Genomic DNA, 15,914 nt, shown 5'->3' on the forward strand with positions numbered 1-15,914 from the left:
GTTTCTATGTCAGTGGTTCTTTGATTTTTCAAAAATAGCAGACCTATGAGCTTGTAGATCTGCTATTTTTCAATAGCTAAAGCATTACATAATGCTAAAACCAAAAGGGGTTCCCGCCCAAAATGGGTTAAATAATGAGGTCACAGTGGGATCTTTATATCCAATAAAGGAAGTATTACCGGGGTATGCATGCTTAAAGTTGTTATATAATAGATTCCTGTCCGGTCTGTCCGTCTGCTAGGTAGAGTCCTCTGGATGCCAGAACAGAACATCACTTACTGAATTACTTCAGCTCTCTGAAAGCATCCAACAGTCAGACCACGGTTGGCTGATCCATCAACCAATATAGCAATCATGTCACTATTGATTTATTTTGATTAACAGGCCCCTGTGTGTTGTTGTGTCAGGATTCTGATACACAGTGGACAATGTGGATTTTGACGTGCACCTTCTGGTACCATTGACAAGTGGTTATGAATAGAATATGAATAGACTTCTGCTGTGACACAGGATGGCTTCATTCTGTTGAGGCTTACAAGACACCAGCTTCCTGGAGCTCAGAGTAATTGCCAAGGAAAGTGACATGAAACGCAAAGGGGGCAGAGGTAGTGTTATCACACACAGCATGTCATGGACATCGGAGGTATGATGATCAGAGATCAACTAGGCTATAGTTGGAGATTTATCTTCTTCCTGCTCCTTTTCTTTTCTGCTATGGAATATGTAAAAAAATAAGTACAAAGTAAAATGAATATAATCATGTAAAACCATAACTGAAATGAAATGAATATGAAATCAAATCAAATCAAAACAGGTCCAGCATGTCAAGAAGATTTGAGGTATGATCACACAGACCGCCATGAAGGTCTGATCTCAGCAGGAAGGGAAGACAATTGCTCCACATTATGCACGGTCAGCAGGCATGAGGGTCTGTTCGTTTATCAGAAGTGCATCCTCCATGCGTCTACAGTCTACACCTGACATGCTTCAAACATCATGTAAGGAAGAACATGATAAATGTGATCCTAACCGGAGAGATGAGAAGATGATAATACGTACAGTATGAATGGATGGGTGTTTTTAATGCTCTCATTTTGTCAAACATCTATGGGCTGCACTACAAATTAAATGAAACCACACTTTTCTCACACACAGCCTGTTCCCCTGCCTTTAAACGAAACCCTGGAAAACGTGTTTTAAAAAAAACCCACTTTCAACCTGGCGTCCCTATTTTGGGCATGTCATTAGACTGACACGCACAGTCATCCAATGAAGTAGAAAATACTGGCTAATCAATCCTAAACTGTGAAACTGCTTTCCTAAAAGGTTTTCTGTACAGCCATCGCTGGCTTTAAAGAGGGATAAATGTGGAACTATGGGCACATGCATTTACCCAGTGAACAGCATATTACTACCGGCCACTACACCCCTGAGCCACTGTTGCCTCAATATATGCAACAGGACTGCATTGATTATTATATTGATATCATGATATGCAGCCAACTAACATTATGCAACCATCCCTGAGCTCAGGTATAGAAAGTCTATACCTTTTCCTTTCTATATGCCAAATGCATTTGGCTTTGCCGGGCGTCTCTAAATGAAAGTGAATGAAAGTGTTCATTCAGTGAAGGGAAGCTGGGCACGATGGAGGGTGATCTTTATCACTGTACATACTCCTGAAGCACCTGTCAGATTATCACTGTACATACTCCTGAAGCACCTGTCAGATTATCACTGTACATACTCCTGAAGCACCTGTCAGATTATCACTGTACATACTCCTGAAGCACCTGTCAGATTATCACTGTACATACTCCTGAAGCACCTGTCAGATTATCACTGTACTCCTGAAGCACCTGTCAGATTATCACTGTACTCCTGAAGCACCTGTCAGATTAGGATAGAGGAACGTTCAGTGGAAGAGGAATTAATTGGCATTACAACTAGGCTATAGTTGGAGGAATAAAAGGCTCTAAAGCCTAATGAGGACCATGATGATCCGCAGCAGCAGTCGACCAAAGTAACAGGCCTTCGTCAGTGTTACTCTATATGGTCAGCAGCACACACACAACCACACACACACACACACACACACACACACACACACACACAATTCACTAGCCGATAAATCGATCTATATCGTCAGGATTAATATCGATATATAGTTACATGCCTAGTTACTACTGTTATCTACTACAAATACTATTGACATCGAGGGACTGCAGTTTCTTCCAGCGGTGAAATTACCCTTTAAGGATTTCCAATACGCCAAGGCCCACTGTCTCCACTGAGGCCAAGAAGGTCATTAAAAGTCAAACTGAAGTGTAGTTCTAACAAGCAGACACTCGTATGACATGAAAGGTCCACAATGTGTGAACTAGGGTGTTGTACACTGCATCATAATAATGAGCCAAATCAACAGACTGTAGAGCACAGTCCTCTGTGATGTCCACAAGAAAGGAAAGTGCACAAACATCAAAACCCACCACAGTAGTGACAATGCTGCAGGGCAGGACCATTTCTGAGAAATCTGCTAGATGTTTTATATCAGCATCAGGCCTCAAGTAACCCGTCCTCCCTGCCGTTCAGCCACACTTACGCCATCACTACTGCCCGTAATTGGCTTGTTGATGTGGAGTTAGTATGTGGTAACCACAGTAACAACGGCACTTTGCCGGGCTCGTACCATCAAAGTGCGAGCATCTAATTTATGGTGGTGCTGGAGGTCAGGATGTGTTTCAGTGTGTGAGGGCAGACAGTTCCTGCTTTAAAAGCATGTGGGGGTGCAGAATGCAGATTTAAAATCAGATTCATTTTAAAAACGGCTTCTAAATCCAAAAATCTTAAAAATATTTACAAAAAACAAAACAAATCCTGTTGCAATATACATGGCAATATCTAAAATGACAATGCTTTCCTGGGTTTATAAAGGCACTGTATAACAACGTATAGGCTTTTAATGGGTCAAGGCCTGAGGCTGATTCTACAAATGCCTTCTAAAATCAGTAGTTCTCACACCTTGAAGATTATTCCCAAAATGTCAAAAAAATAGCAGATGTACAGTTGAATAGCCAAGGCTAAAATTACAGATCCGTTCCCAGTTTCAATGGGTCAATCTCCCTACTGCATTAACCCATCTATATTAGAGCACGACCGATTTTGGGTCCGATGTTAATCTTGATTAATCAAAATAGTTATAAATAATCTGCAAGAAATGGATCGATAGTACAGCCCTAAATCTAAATAACACTATAAAAACACAATATATGAGGCTACCTATGGTGCAGTGCAGGATTGTGTGCTCAAGGTTATAACTAGGCAGAACTAAATTACGTTACATCCGGCTGACAGTCAGTGCTAAACAAACATGCAATAAAATAGAGTAAGAGAGAGTGTGTGAGTGTGTCTCTCTCTCTCTCTCTCTCTCAAAGTGTTTTTGCAATGTGATGCAGAATGATACACATCATGTGCATGTGCAGTAGGTGTGCATAATTACAATAGAGTCTTGACTCAGACGATGTTTTCTCCATTGAAAACCTGAAGCCCCAAAAACTGTCACTGAACTGCTTTTAACATCGACTCATATCATTTTGCAATGCAAATTATCTCTATCGAATTGTTTTACAATGCAAGTAACTGACCAAGTACTTCTGTGTTGTATTTAGCAAGAGGAGTTTAATTATTTTTCCATTGAATTTCACTACACTTGGTCTATCGATAAATGTGTGTATTCTCTGTGTCATGTCAAGGTTTGTCTTAAATGTGTTAAAAATACAATGTCTAATGTCTATGTTAGTTGCTGCGAGAGTGAGGTCTAGCCACCAACACCAACTCTGGATTCCTGGTTCTTGAGCTCTGCAGTGTTGTCAGCCAAGCTGTCACGCCGCAGCACCTCTATATAGGTGGTACGCTTCTTTTCACTCCTGGCTTTGCCATGGGTTGGCTCCCATAGGGTCAATTTACTTGCCTCAAGTTCTTGGTGCCTGACGCAGTGCCCTGCCAGCCTCATCTTTCTCTCTCCGACTTTGTCCATGACCCGTGGTAGGTCCCCATAAGACTGATAAGAGGTCCACATTTCTGATGTGGTCCGTCCATGTGACACCTAGTGCCATTCGTAGCATTCTTGTGTAGACTCCATCCAGGGATTTTTCCTGTTGTACTGTGAGGGTCCATGTCTCGGCCCATCCGGGCGCGGCATCATCCGGTCTGTCTGGCAGACACGCTTGGGTACCTGGCACTGTTGTGTTCCTGGGGACTCCCGCCCCTGGAAGTATAGGATTTGTGTTTCTGGTGTAATGATTTCCTTTCGTGGCTGTTTACATCACCGGTCCTCTCGAACTCGAACAGATTAACGTCATGCCCAGGACTGTGTATATGTATTTTGCCAGAGAATCACTGTTTATGTATTATGCATATTCATACATTTTTCCTGCACTATCCACGTTTCACACAGATTGAATTTATTTGCTAAATAGTTACTGTATCGATTTTAAATCATTGAATCGTATCGCGATAATACCAATATCGTCCACGTATCGTATTGTCAACCATGTATCTTGATACGTATCGTATCGCTGTAAAATGGAACAGGAAAGCATCTGTGTATTTTTTTTTTTTAGCTATAAACACACAGCAACAACATTTTAATTAAACTGTTAGGATTTAGAAGGGATTTGTTCAGGTAGAACCACTTTAAATTGTCCCTATTTTTGCCCTCGTCTTCATGAGGCAAACATTTTCAAATAGCAAAATAGCAAATCCACAAGCTCACGTATCGCAGCACATTGTGAGCTTAGTGGGCTATTTTCACGTGTGTATGTGACAAAGTATATGGGGCGGCTTAATTGTTTAAATTGCTCACTGCAATACAGCCTCCAACATGTTAATGGGCAACAAACAAAAAAAAGTGAATGAGCAAACTTTGAACCTGGGATCATCGGTTTCTCAAGCGGCCTCTGTACTCATTCAGCTATGGCCGCCCACCAAACAATAGCATTAATGTACTGTAGCCTGTAACATTTCCACAGCAAATGATCTTTGAGGAACACTGCTTTGCAGGCAGTATAAACTTAGTGATGTTCATGAACTCCCAAGAGTCTTTGAGGAGGTCGTTTTCAAAATATTTTCAGATAGGGCAGGGGTCATGGCCAAATACCAATTTTATTTGATAACCAGTGCTAAAGAATTTACAGAGTTCAGTCTCCAAAACCCAGACACAATACATTTATGGTTGTGTGCCGTGAGTCGTGACTCATTCAAAAAGCAGGGAAAGAGAAAGCGTTCCTGTTAGACAGCTCAATTTGTGTCACATGTCTTCACGCACACAATGCCAAGGCTGTGACGTGCGAGTCAGTAGCCGTCACACACTTATGAGCACAGGACACCCAAACAAAGGTATCTTTTGTGGCGCCACAACAAAGGGAGGTCAAGGCATCATGCCTTCAATTGCATTAATATATAAAGTTAAATTTCCGTTTGTCTCAATAATTAAAGTATATCAAGGCCATAGGTGTCTACACACAATGACTACCCATGTCCACTTGCATAGATTTGCTGTACTTTTCAACGTTTTATGATTATTTGTTTTATCACGGCGTGTTACGAGATGGTAGACCTGCTATTTTCTACTTTTAATTTCTAGCTAACTCATCCTCTATCTTTTAAGTTCCATATTTAATGCTTTAGTCTACCCAAATTAAATGTCAAGTATACAGTGAGTGGTAGTCAATAACAATTAATATGCCAGACCACTGGCATGTTCCTTTAAAACCTCACTTTGAAGCTTTGATATACTGCACTGTATCCATCTGCCTTTCTTGGAAGTTGTTGACATAATGACATTTATATCTATATAAAATCAAGACTCGTAAGAGATGATTAGACCAGGAGAACGGTTCCCACTGTGGCAAAGAGAAGAGATCTGGTCAAACTAGCGGCTTTGACTGTGTTGGCCTGCGTTTATAGAAAATACCACAACAGCTGGGCCTTTATACAAAAACTATACAGTTCACATGACCACAGTTTACTACATATTACGAGAAAATATAATTAACAGGGAAATAAATTAATCACACTGTAGTAAATCTGTGGGATACAGTCTCGTAAATAGGCTGTTTTTCTTCACATCAACTTTTTAGGAAACAATGTAGGTCATTTTTATTCTGAGCTATTGATCTAACCTTCAAGAAACAAATAAAGGTTGTAGTAACAGTACAATCTTGTTTTTATCATTAGAAAGATATTCAAAAGACAGACAGTACGTCGCTTTTAGTCTCCTCATTCTGCTGAGAAAGTCATCTGTACGAATTAACTTCTTCAAAAATACCCGTCTGACATTCATCATCACACCAGAAATTCCATTTGTAACTTGGGAACACTATGTTCCCATTTACACAAGAGTGTCCAGATAGTACTACAGTGTTACATTGAATTAGATCTCTTTCCCCGCGCAAACTGCAGATTTGTCATTTCTATGCATTTTGGGCATGTCATTACCAGTGCATACATTATTTACATGCAGATTGAAAAGTGACACATTGCATTTAAACTACACTTCATACCGGTAACTTAAGTGCCCAAATGTGTCCATGTCTACCTTCAGAGCTGTCGGGTGTTCGAATATTCAATGTGTTTCGTAGACATTTATACCAGCGTTTTGGGACTATTCATTTATAATCTATTAGTAGACGATTCATTAATTAATATTAATTAATAAATTAGTAGACGATTAACTGTCATACAAAGAATTGCGATTAACAATTTAATTGTGTATCTGGTATTGAACATTGGAAGATATAAATACAAATTACATTTCCGTTTCGCTTCTAGGCTTCGTTACTAAACTTTTCAAGCAGCATCTGGATAAACAAAAAGTGATCATTTGCAGAATACAATGGAATCCACTCATAAGGAGTCAGGTTGCAAGTGTCACAATGCAAGTGTCACATTGCAAAACAAGTGTCACATTATTACTAAATAATATAAGGCCTATAAGTAAGTTAGTGTCCTTGGAAACCAACGGTTCCAAGCCAAGTGTCCCATACATCAGCCTTTCTCCTGTTTCTGTCAAGTGAGGCAGCTTGATGTACAAGTACAGGGTCATGATTACACATTTAAGTTGACGATTAATTGTCACGCAAATAATTATCCATCCATCCATCTTCAACTGATTATCTGTAGTATGGTCGCGGGGGCAACAGCTACACCAGAGAGCTCCAGACCTCCCTCTCCAGAGACACATTAGCAACTTCCGCCTGGGGAATCCCGAAGCGTTTCAGGGCCAGATTAGAGATATAATCCCTCCATCTGATCCTTGGTCTGCCCTGGGGTCTCCACCCAGTGGCACATGCATCGAGGACCTCCCTAAGGAGACGCTCGAGAGGCATCCTAACCAGATGCCCAAACCAACTAAGCTGGCTCCTTTCCAGGCAAAGAAAGCAGCGACTCTACTCCAAGTCTCTCTCGCGTGACTGTCGAGTAAGTCGGATTCGTTTCCGGTGGGGGTTGGCCTCCACCAGGGCTGCACATTGTCACCTATCCTGTTTGTGATTTTCATAGACAGGGTCTCGAGGCGAAGTCATGGCGGAGAGGGTATATGGCTCAGTGTTTTTTGCAGATCATGTGGTCCTGATGGAACCATCGGTCCAAGACCTTCAGCTCTCACTGGACCGGTTCGCAGTCGAGTGTACAGCGGCTGGGATAACCGATGGATTGAGATCAGCTGGAGAATCAGAGCGGCAGGGGCGGTATTGCAGTCGCTCTACCGCACTGTTGTGACGAAAGAGAGCTGAGCCAGAAGGCAAAGCTCTCTGTCTACCGAGCAATCTTAGTTCAGACTCTCACCTATGGTCATGAAGTGTGGGTCATGCCCGAAACGGCCGAAATGGGTTTTCTCTGACGGGTGGCTGGCATCTCCCTTAGAGATAGGGTGAGAGGGTTAGTCACGCGAGAGAGACTCGGAATAGACTTCTTCTTCATAAATAATTGTGATTAGTGATTTTATTGTGTTTTGATGAATAGAAATTAGATTTCCGTTTGGCTTCGTCGTGCACATGGCAGTTATGACAAATAACTGAAATACATTTTTATTAATGTAAAAAAATAGGTTAAATAGCTGATCTACAAGCTTACAAGTTACAACATGTTGTAAGTTGTGCAGTGAGGTAAAACATAACAGAACAAAACAAGCTGAAGCAGAACACTACATCATGGTAGACTCAGTGCAGGGGGGTAAACATCTGTGCCTTGTGGAGGAGGCGTGTGGAAGCTGTGATAGTGACATCACCATGGAGGCCACATCATGGAAGCAGTCAGCCAACAACACACTATACTGTCCCACACATTCAGCCTGTGACTTACATGTACATCGCAAAAGTCATTAATATAGTCCATACTGCATTAGTGATAAAAAATACGTAATTGTTTGTTCTTTAATGGCCAATATGGGCTATTCTAGGCTTGCATGTGGCTCTAGGCAGGCTATTTTGAGGCCTCTTGAGACAACGTGTACTCGCTCAGCTCAGTTTTATAATGAATTTGTGATGAATTGTAATTTGGTAGGGATGCACCGAAAGGGAAATTCTTGGCCAAAACCGAATATAGGAAACAGTTGGCCGAAAACCGAATATCCGAATATGATTAATATTATATATCTTTTTTCCTACCATTGCTGTCATGGCCATACCTTAAAACTACCTGATTTATGGCAAAATAAATGGTTATGGCAAAACTTAACTTGAATAAGAATCACTATTATGGGTCTATAAAACATTTATTCAGCTCTTTTGAATGCATTCATATACATATTCGGTGATATATGTTCTGCCTATTCGGGCCGAAACCGAATAGGCCGAAAATGAATTTTTAGCCATTTTCTGCCGAATATTTTCTGCGACCGAATATTCTGTGCATCACTATAATTTGGTGTTATTTTTTTTAAGGGCGCTAGCTTTGAGGGAGTGTGTAAACACAAACATTGTCCTAAAGCCCTAACCACACCACATTAAGGGTCACCATGCAACTACTTGGGTCCAAACGGTTGCAAGGAGTTAACGCTAAAACCGTCTCGACCCTTTGGTGTGGTTTGGTCCATTGAATTCCATGTATTGAATCACTAGGGACGACAATGTGCAACAGGACATATCACACCGCAGGGACAACGCTAAAACTGTCTCGCACACGGACGGACGGACACACGGACGAAGTGCAAAACGTACTCTCTCCCCATGCCTTCGGCCTGGTGGAGACAAAATCTAAAATATCGTTATATCATATAAAACTAACTAATTCTTGTTCTCAGGCTTTACCCTCGAAGTAATTGAGCCTTCACAGCAACAGGCATGCAAAACAATATGTACCTAAGCTCTCAAGTCTGTAAAAACACCATTATAAGTCTTAAACAGTAGCCTTATAACAGCACCATCACAACTTAGCAACTAGGGCTGGCCAAAGATATATCGAATCTGACTTAACTCTGCTCATGTAGGTTAAAGGGATAGTTCACCATTTTTTTTACTTAAGTTGTATGAAATACTTGCCATTAATATAGTGGTTGCAACTGTATTAATTGATTGCCTGAGTCCCGTTGTAGTTTTGTTAATTAATTTACTTTTAATGCGTGGCTCCCTGTGCACAGTGCCCCCCACAAAATGACCGGAACTACTTAATATTTCACCAAAACCAGAGCAGAACTCCCACCACGGGACTCTCTGGCAATCAATTAATACAGTTGCAACCACTATATTAATGGTTGTTATATTTCATACAGCTTAAGTTTAAAAATTCTGAACTATCCCTTTAATGGAATAATTAGGAATACATCTAATATAACAACTAAATCCGTGTGCTCAGTTACAATTACTGAGAAATATCTCTAAACTAAATAGCAAGCTTATACTGAAGTGAAAACCGATTTGAAACTGCAGTAGTAGAGACAAGTTAAGATTGAACTGCAGGTGAGACCAGGGCCATCAACATTTTGACACAATATTCTTCCACATCGCTGGGTAAACAGAGTAATTAAAGGATAGAGACCGAACCGGAGCGTTAGCCTCGCCCCAACCCCCGCTATTAATTTCAATAGAAGTTGCTCAGTGGCGTTTTGAAGCACCCGGAAGACTGCCGAAAGTACAATTATAACTCAATGGCGCATGCGAGCGGAAGTTTAGCCTAGCCTGTCCGGGCTGACGCACGTGACGTCATGAACGTCCGTCCACCTCCATTAAAGTGCTGCAGTTCCACTTTCGATAACCTTACTGGGGGCTTGCTCTGGTCGCATTAATGAGCAGTAGGGGACTAATTTATCACTAGGTCTTACTGCTGTGCTGCTCCAAACCCAAAGAAAGGAAAACTAATTGGGCAGACAGGACACATTCATCATCTGGGCCAATCACCATTTGATCAGATATCTGACTGCTGCCGGCCAGGTAAACATAATAAATCATTTGGCCGTTCTAAACTCTGGCACTAACACTATAGCTGACTACAAGCCCATTGAGGTACTGCCAAATGGTCAATGGCTACTCAAAATGAAACACCAGCCAATTCAGCACTTCATCAATTAGACATTGGATCACGACATCACGTGACTATGATGGATGGAATTGGGCTCCAGGGTGCGTTATAATGAATGACATACTGTGTGACTAAGAGGATAACAATAGCACCTGGCACCTGAGGGATTTGGGGGAGGAAGAGGTGTTTGAGAAACCTCCCGGGATCGGCAGCGTGTTCAATCAACACAGTAGTCAAACCTTCACCGGACTGTCAAGAGACATTTATCAAAGTGCAGCCTTGGCTGTCCTAATGAACCCCTCTGTACACACCACAAGCACAAGAGTCAAGACACGCATCTAGATAAAAACCAGACCAGAACAACTATGCATGTGCGAGCCAATCAGAAATCAATGATTTTCAACTTCGGGTAGGAGACCATTAAAACTGGTCCCCAAACTAATCAGGTAAATTTGATATTGCTGGAAGCCTGTGTAGGTTCTATACCATTTTAAATCACAGGTCAGGGACCACAAGGGGACAGAGGTTTTTGAATATTAACAAGATTTAGTTTATTTTTGTATAATTCTATGGAAGTTAAATTGAGAGTTGAAATGAGTTTTGAAAAGGTGACCCTTTAAGGCCAGCCAGTCTACACTCCACATCAATGCAACTAGTCACAACTCCTCGCAGAAAAAACGTTGCATGATGCAACTATTTGCAACCATTATCCCCAATGGCAGTAGTAGTTGCATTGATGTGTGGACTGTCCATACATGGTTTTGTTGCAAGGAGTTGCATAATGGTGCGGTCTGGCCAGAATGGCATTACCACACGGCTCGCGACCTGTACTGGAGGAAGCTCCTAGATGTACACCAACTGCATTGCCACTGGCAATTTGCTAGTATATTATTTATAGTATGGGCCTATAAATTAACAGAACATTTACATGTCAGCATTCAAAACCAAATAATTATCTTTAAACCTCTCCCTCTTCAATGTTAGGGGCCGCCGGGCCGGGCAAAACAGATGGTTATGAGAATGCCAAATTATAATAACAGTTTGCGCCAATTTGCGCCACAAGTCCACATTACTTGAATATCCAGCATTTTTAATGATTTGTTGTCCTGCCTTTAATTTTATTTTTAAATACTTATACACCACCACTAACTGTTTTGCAATGTCTCCAAACAAGGCTTTTTGGGATGGCATCAGATAGAGCCACTGACTTGCTTTTCGAACACCACCTTAGTGTATTAAACTTACTTATATTAAACCATAATGAAATGATATTGTAACAAATTGATCATTTTCCAAAAAAGGGGACATGACAGTGTGCTGCATAAATGGCACCACAACACTGAATGCATCCGTGGTGTAGATCTGCCATTCATCCACTAAGTGCATTTTCTTGTTTAGGCTGTAGATGTTTTTAGCCCCACAAGAGTCAGTCAGTCAGTTGGTCACATGGGGTTTAAAGATGAAAAATATGTTTTACTCACGTTTAGAGGCAGAGCATATAGTGTACTGTACATATACATGTTATTAACGGACATAGTCAATGTATGCCAAAAGAAAATGAAAAAGTAACATGCATCTACGACATGCACCTGTTAATCTGCATGTTGTGATCAATTTTCAGAAGACTGAGAAGATGCCACGCTTGATGTATAAAATATATGAATAAATTAAAGTGTTGAAACTGTTGCACACATGTCACTTTGGCCATAAATGCTCCCAAACCAGTAATGAATATTAATTCAGTCTGGCAAACTCAAGATTAACATATGAAACGGAACGGAAGCAATGCATAAAGTCTACAAGCTCACAACAACGCATCAATTCGGGATGTGACACATTGAGATTGTACATCTGCCATTTTCGCAGATTTTCAAGTATTCCCTGATCATTTTTTCTTCATGAACAATCAATAAGACACAATATTTAAGCGATTCACTGATTATGAATAAAAAGCTTCTTGATTATTAGATTGATCAAAAATGTGATAGAATAATCACTTAAGAAAATAGATAGTAATAGTTACAGCCCTATACAGCAGATTGCAGTCAGCATAGCTGCATGACTCGCAGACTACAGACAGCAGTGGAAGAATATAGGATGGATTTACTTGTAGTGGTGTGAATGACACGTAAAGAAAAGTTTTACTGTTGTGCTCTATTGCTTCTGCAATTAACAGCACACTCAGCAGTTACCTCAGTGCATGGTATCCAAGTCTACAAAAGAAACACCGACTTGCCTTGATTCAGCAAAAAGAAAGAAGTCAGATAAACATTCAGAGTGACAAAAGGAATGCGTTACACAGACAGACAGCACGTATCCATTCACTGGTGAGCATTAATCATCCAAGGCCAGCTCTTGTGGCTTGCTTACCAACAGCATAGCCTTAAAACAGACCAGTCAGCTCGCCGGCCAGTCAGTCAGGCAGCCAGCCAGAATAATTCACCCAGCCTGGCAGTCAGCCAATCAGTCAGTGAGATATTTCATCCAGGGGCACAACAAGGGGGAGGGGATACCCTGAATGATTCAGAAGGGCGGGGCCAGAGCTGGACAGGGGCCTTGCATCACGCCAGAGATACCAGGCTTGGAATCTGTGAAGTTTGTCGGTGGCAGGAAACCCTGTTCGCAGACATGAACCTAATCTTCTTGAATGCGTGCCACCCAGTTGCGTGTCCACAATGTTGGCAATATGAATATTTTAAGTGACGTGTTGTGAACATGTAGATCGGCTATTTTCAAAAAAAAAATGTGCGTGTGAAAATGTTCACCTACAATGACATGCCCAAAAAAGGGAATAATATTAATCAATTTTATTAAATTATTGATTTTTTATAATCGTTTAAATCAATTGGTTTGATCAAGTGTTGCACCCCAAGTGATATTGACAGTACGAAATACACTGGCAAATTAAATATACATGAGACATTTGAAATTCAAATTAGGTTCATATGTGGGCCGGGATTTCTAGCCACAGCCTTCCTTAATTATATCACAAACATCAGTAAGGTCTTGGATGCATTCCTGCTGTAGGGGTAATGCTTGGCCATGTACCTATTCTGTTTTTATGGTTTGACCTTAAAGAAGAACACCCTGCCTATCACATGCCAACAAAAAGAGTTCTGTTATCCCATCATAAGATGTAATGCCACCGCCACACCGTCAAAACATGTAAACAATTAGTCTGACTCTGACGATGTTCAGAATGTTTTTGTTTTCTGAAAGACTACAATTTAAGTTTGGAACTGAGTTCCAAATACATAGTTTCTTTCAGATTAGTTCTTATTTTGAGTCACTTTTGTTGACTGAAAAATACTGGACTAAGAATAACGTGATTTCTAACTAGGTTCCCAGTTCGAACCCAGATTGTTGAGGTCTCCTTGAGCAAGATTCTGAATTAGGATACATACTTTTGACTCCACTACATTTCTAAGAATACTTAAGTAGCCTTTAAAGCAAGTACTGAAGCACTCAAGTACAAACTTGATAGACCAACTTTCACGTGTAACAATATTTGACCAAGAGTATCTATACTTTACCCTGAGCCATCCAACCCTAGCCTAATGAGCAGGGTGGTGTACATGCAGTAGTAGAGGACAGAGACATGCAATGGGCCTGGTTTTCAAGATACTCAAGGGACCAGTGTCCATGTACAGTACCTGTCAAACTAGTGAGAAACACTCAAGGGCACAACACCAGAGAGAGCTCCACTGATCTCATCCCCCCAGATTCGGCACAAACATGGGGATGAATTAATTTATTCTACGATGATCATGCCACCAAAATGTGCAATGCCCTACCACCAGCCATCACAAGGTGAGACTCCCCAGTCCTGCTTCAAACCCGCCTTAAAATAGCACTGGAATGCAATTTGCAACTGGAGCTTGCCAAAATAAATGATTCTGTAAAATATACTTGTACTGCTGCTGATTGAAAATGTTATTAACAGTTTGTAGAATGGGTACAGTTCAATGAAAGTACAGGTCAATACAAAAACTGCGGAGGATAAAACCAGAAAAAACATCAGGGCCCTCCATTTTCAATTCATCAGAAGACAGAACATTTAAAGACATACAAATATACACTTCTATGCAACAAAATGCACTACTTTAATGTTTTTTAATTCTAGTTTATTTTGCTAGCTTTAGTTAATAATAATAATAATTTCTTCTTCTGTTTTCTACATGGATATAACCACATTATAACCATATAAAAATGAATTGGTAGTTAAATGCTGCAATTTGTAAAAATGGCAAAATATGACTCCTAACGTCATTGAAGTGGGACTCATAAAAAAGTCCCTTGGACTCATCTAAAAGACCGTCCCTGCATCACGGGACTCATTACATTGAAAACCTATTTACATCACTCATCACTGAGTATTCAATCAATCAATTAGCTGAGCCTAGTCAATGGCTCTTGAGCCTAGTATGTGCTCTTTGGCGCCCTCCAATGGCGAAGAGACGCAAGGCTAGGTTACAATCGGGCATCCTGCCCTACACAGTACACACCCACAACCTCCTCTATCAGATTCACATGATTCAACATTCACAGAAGGAAAGAGAGTGAGACTAGCCTGCATAACTGACCCGTACGGACGAAAGCACGCTCACTGCCTCACTCCACCATGTCGACTGTCTGCAGCATTACCCATAGCGAAAAGTAGCGACTCTGTCTGTGTGTCTGTCTGTCTGAGACTCAGACAAAGAACCGGACGAGCATGCGGGTAGCCTACACACGAATAGCTGCATTTTGATTAAAACTATTCAGCTATGTTTAGTCGGAAATTAGTTGTGCCCAACTTAGACAACAGACTGCAATGAAAGTAGACAAGTTCCGCAAAACAAATGTGCCCAACTTCCTTTTTTGCAAACTCATTGGCTTAGCCAGCGTACAATAAACGCAAGTGCAAGCCACATTGGGGATAATCACCCATGCCGTGCAGGGCCTTCTTTCCCCAAGTCATTATTTACCGCCGGTGCTGTACCTGTTTTAGTGCGTTGAGAAGATGCCGTGGTTGTTGTGGGGCTGATGGATGGTGTGCTGCGGTCAGCTCCGGTAGACAGGCTCTCAGGCTGTCTTTATGAGCCGTCTGCCAGCGCGCTTTCATTCCCTCTGCACCTCCCAAACCACATCGATTGGTTTGACACCCATGACGAAATGCTTTCCATTTACCAATGACTGCAGGTCGGTCGGAGCGCGCGTCCTCCTGTGCGCGCTCCCTCTACACCGTCACTCGTCTCGATACTGACAGATAAGAATAATATTGCCTGTTGCTGCTGCGTTGTTGTTGAATTGTTGTTGTGAGATTGTCGATAGGCTATTTTTGGTGAATAGATAATGGGCAAAAGAAAAAAATAAGCAGGGGACCCCCAAGTCTCCCGTATACATAATACATACAATTA

At 41.2% G+C, this 15,914-nt stretch overlaps 1 protein-coding gene across 2 annotated transcripts in view; it reads right to left on the reverse strand.

Moving 5' to 3' along the window:
- Nucleotides 1-15,607, reverse strand: part of LOC308325751 (3',5'-cyclic-AMP phosphodiesterase 4C-like) — a 97,051-nt gene extending 81,444 nt beyond the window's left edge. For both annotated transcript variants that reach the window (XR_013965067.1, XM_080778425.1), the window contains exon 1: nt 15,497-15,607. The gene's annotated coding sequence lies outside the window, so the exon portion shown is untranslated. The remainder of the gene's footprint in view (nt 1-15,496) is intronic.
- Nucleotides 15,608-15,914: the final 307 nt, after the last annotated feature.

Source organism: Protomyctophum bolini (assembly GCF_963924005.1).
Source record: "Protomyctophum bolini genome assembly, chromosome: 12".
NCBI classification, from domain to species: domain Eukaryota; kingdom Metazoa; phylum Chordata; class Actinopteri; order Myctophiformes; family Myctophidae; genus Protomyctophum; species Protomyctophum bolini.